Source organism: Henckelia pumila, chromosome 2 (assembly GCF_033568475.1).
Source record: "Henckelia pumila isolate YLH828 chromosome 2, ASM3356847v2, whole genome shotgun sequence".
Classification (NCBI taxonomy): Eukaryota; Viridiplantae; Streptophyta; class Magnoliopsida; order Lamiales; family Gesneriaceae; genus Henckelia; species Henckelia pumila.
Genome location: NC_133121.1, coordinates 44,872,840 through 44,877,069, shown reverse-complemented (window position 1 = coordinate 44,877,069; position 4,230 = coordinate 44,872,840). Strand labels below are relative to the sequence as shown.

The following is a 4,230-nucleotide window of genomic DNA, read 5'->3' as shown; positions in this document are numbered from 1 at the left end:
CAACTAAACATATTATTATTTATCCATAACCACTCTCTATCCTATCAAATTATATTAATAATCATACTTTAATCTATCATTGCTTAATCCCATCATTCAAAGTAAATATAGCCGATGAGTAATGCAAAATTATTCAGTGCTTGTAACTAAAATAGTCCTAATTATATTTAGAAAATTAAAGAAGAAAATTTTGGTTTTCGAAACTAAATTAAATAATAAATTCTGACAAATTTAGCAAACAACACACTTCAATTCAGAGAACTATCAAGATGAGAAAAATGGTCTAGACGTCAGATTTCACCTGGTTTCGACAACAACTACTCCTAATTAATTTATTTTAATGAATTCTATTCAATTAATAGCCAAGAACACTTAGGTTATTCTATTTCCCTCTCCTGAGCAACAAATAAAGTGTATCAACTAAGATTCAAGTCCAATATCCCTATTAAAAGTCTAGCCTTAGTGATATGTGTAAAACATTGTTCTTCCTAAAGCTCCATTAAAGTTATATACTCTCCCGAGCTATATAAACAATTAACGGTGTGTTTTATATTGATCCTATTCAAAATCCCCTCTCTCGAGCAATGATTTCAATTAAATATGACAGATCAATTTATGACCAGTAAATTAAAAAGACAATCAAAACTAGAAAAAAAAAACAATTAATTTAGGAGAATTCAATCCAATAATATTAAAAACTCGTAAAAATGTCTCAACCAGGCTACATCATCCCTCTAGATTATAAAAAGTTTAGTTCATGATAAAATTCAAATAAAACTCAATCATGTTTTTCAATCCAGACATCAATTCAATAAATAAAAAGTTCAAAGAAAGATAACAAATCCGTAGTCGATATTCTGTATCCAGTCGATCGATCACCGTCTTTTTTTCCCGAGTGTTCTTCCTTAAAATCTCACAATCAAGCTCTTAATTCTCACAAGTTTATTCTCTCAAAGTTTGGTGTATGTTGTGCGGCGACTAACTCTCCATCGTGTGCAGAAAAACTCCCTCTTATATACCCTAGAAATCGTCCAAGACCCGGAAGAATCACAAAGTTTCCATATAAAATCAGGCTCTCGGATGCTGTAAAATCGCGAAGCACAGGCGCGCCACTCATCATGTGCGGGCGCACATATGATCCTGCCAAACTCTTCAGAAAACTACCACATCGCGCGGGTACGCGTCTTCTCCTGCGCGGGCGCGCATAACCCTCGGATGTGAACTCCTATTTTCCCTTAGGCAGCGCGGGCGCGCATGTATGACTGCGCGGGCGCGCATAGGCTTCGGCCTTGCCTTTTTTTTATCCTTCATTCCTTGCTCCATTCTTGCTCGTTAATTCTTTTTTCATGGTCTTTTTTACTCCAATCAACACCAAGTCATGATTTCTTATAAATTCTTGCACTCAATACAAACAACGCATAATTTCACTCGAAACAAAGCAATTAACCATAAATCTGAATGCAAATTAAGTGTACAAAATGCACTTATCAATATTGAACATGAATACCGGAATAATCACTAAATTGTGATGTTTTTCCCTGTATTCTTGTCTCTTTCCGTGAGAATCAATATGCTCAAATAGTGACTGAACTGATGCAACTATGTTCTAACAGAGTGACTGGAAAATTTAGATTTGTTGTTTCAAATACCATAAACGGTCAGCTGTTCGACCATTGTTGCACGAGTTGTTGTTCTTCGTTCTTCAGGTGTGATTGCTTCGATTGTTGGTGGCATATACAGAGTGAGTTACATTCTTGTATTTCTTAATCAGTTGATCTAGTTCGATGTTTCAAAATTATGTAACAAACCTATTCTTCACTTTGGCATGTTTATCAAAAATAAATGTTTGGCATATTTATTGTTATTGCAATAGCCTAATTTAGTCCCTTCTGCAAATCTGTATTAAAGTATTTATCGACAGGTGGTTTCAATTGCTGCTGGTGGACAATATGACAATCTCATCGGCATTTTGGGACGAAGCAGGTTCCTGCAGTTGGAATCAGCTTAGGAATAGAAAGATTATTCACAATAATGGAGCAGCTACACAAAGATAGAAACCTGGTATAAACTGTTAATTTCTGTCACGAATTCAAATTTCATTAAATTTTTAGAATATTTCAATATTATTACCATATGAGCATGCTGCAAATTCATTTGCTTAATTTTTCTGCTGTGGTATTGCCCTAGTTGGGATTGTGTGCCATTTGGGTTAGTAAATTTAGGGTACTTTTAAAACTGTTTAAGGTACTGAATTCCCTCTCTTGTCAGGAATCCATGCGAGTGAAACTCAAGTCCTAGTGAGCATTCTTGGTGATGATTTATCCTTGGGCGCGGAATTAGCGAGTGAACTGTGGGGTGCCAAGCTGAAAGCTGAAGTTATGATCAATAAGAGAGTGATGAAGCACATTGATCGTGCCCGAGAATCCAAGATACTGTTTATGGTAATTTTAATTGTAGGAGAACATGAGATGAATAAAGGAACCGTGAAACTAAAAGTTTTAGCAGCTGCTACTGAGCATGAGGTTCCCAGAAGCAGACTTGTCGAGGAGCTTCAGAGACGGCTAAACAACACATCACCTTAAAACAGCACCACAAACTGCCAAGATCGGATTTGGCATTTAAGATATATATACACATGATCTTTTTCTCTTTTTTTTACCTTTTTCTTGTCAATGAGAGATTACGACTGGAGCGGTAATGAAGAACATCCGTTTTCAAAATGCATTCGATAGAATATTTGTTTGCATATCATTGGTCTGGATTTATGCTCAAAAGATTGTTATTATATGCTAGGAAACCAAAGTAATCCTTGGTTAATATTTTACCATGTTTAGCCAACTTTATGGAGTACTCTTCTTGTGAAATCCTTTTGTGAGTTGGAGTAAATTTGTTATTGTCCTTAAACTCGGAGTTTCTTCCCTTTGCATATTGTATTTTTTGGGATAGTACTATTATGAGGATTAAGGACAGATTTGATGCAGCCATTGAATGTGCATGAGAGGTTGAGGCTAACCGGTAGAGAAAGCAAGACACTCAGTATGTAATATTGTTGAAAAATGGGATTCCGAAATTTTGCTATTTTGCTCATTATGGGGCTGTCTACCTTGATTGTGATCCGAATTTTGTGTGTGATACACCGGAGCAACCATCTCCTGTATCGTTGACCACCAGGACCTCTCAGTGCCATGATAGTTCTGGCTTCAGGTATACAAGTTGTCCGTCTCTGGGATCTTTTTTGTTTGTTGTTATCGAATTGCAGCTCTCTCATTAAGTTCAGTCTTAGTTTCCCCTAATTTTGAATTACTATTTGAATGTGGAAACATATGTATTCTTCAAGTTATTTTATTAATTTTTCCTGATTCCTCTATTTTATTCTGGTGGTTTAGGTGGTCACACTGCAGAGATGCTGAACCTATTAGCTACTCTTCAGATTGACAGGTTTAAACTTAGATAATATATTGCTGCTGCTACTGATAATATGAGTCTTGAAAAGCTGAAAGTGCTGGAGAATAAAAAAATTTCGAGAATCATAATCGTGCAAATCGAGAGAATAGAAAATATTTTCACGATGTTGTCTTGTATATATCTTTTCATTTATGATATACAAATTTCATGTTGAATAATTTTTCCGATACAACAATTTTTTTTATAGTATAGCTTTGTTTTTATATTAGATTAAATAGATTTTTTTTCCCGTTTTAATCAATCAAATAAAATAATTTTAAAAAAATATATGTATTCAGTTGAATTTAATAACAATATTGGACTTAAAAACAATTTAAGCCATGTTCAAATTTGTCTTTTGATCAGTTTGATCATATATCAATTATATCATTTCAATAGTTTATGTATCAATTTGACATTTTATCAATAGTTCGTGTACCAAAATATTTTTAATCTTGTTATTATGTTCAACTTTAATATATTTCATAAGATTTGGGCCAAACAGGCACTGAAAATAAAAATTTTGTTTTTATTTATAATCCACTTTATAATTTATATATATTCATACGTATATAAACGTATATCATTAAGCGACAAATCAATACATATAATAATTACTTTTTTCCCTTAAAAGATACAGGTTTTTTCCCCCTATAATATACCTTTCCTAGAGTAAATTTACTTTTTTTTTAAAAAAAACAAAAATAGAAAAACAAAAATAGCAGACAAAATTCGTTATAAAATATTAACATGACGCATGCAAACACATGTCGTGGGCTATTAGTC

The 4,230-nt window shown here is 33.6% G+C and overlaps 1 long non-coding RNA gene across 2 annotated transcripts; it reads left to right on the top strand.

Annotated features, from left to right (window-relative positions):
* The first annotated feature begins 892 nt into the window (after positions 1 to 892).
* On the top strand, positions 893 to 3,516 carry LOC140884286 (uncharacterized). 2 transcript variants are annotated; one of them, XR_012150627.1, is made up of 5 exons: positions 893 to 1,176; positions 1,614 to 1,741; positions 1,922 to 2,061; positions 2,269 to 3,204; positions 3,387 to 3,516. It is a non-coding gene; the product is annotated as an uncharacterized lncRNA (long non-coding RNA). The 2 variants fall into 2 exon arrangements; XR_012150626.1 differs by having other exon boundaries at positions 2,269 to 3,497.
* The last annotated feature ends 714 nt before the right edge of the window (positions 3,517 to 4,230 follow it).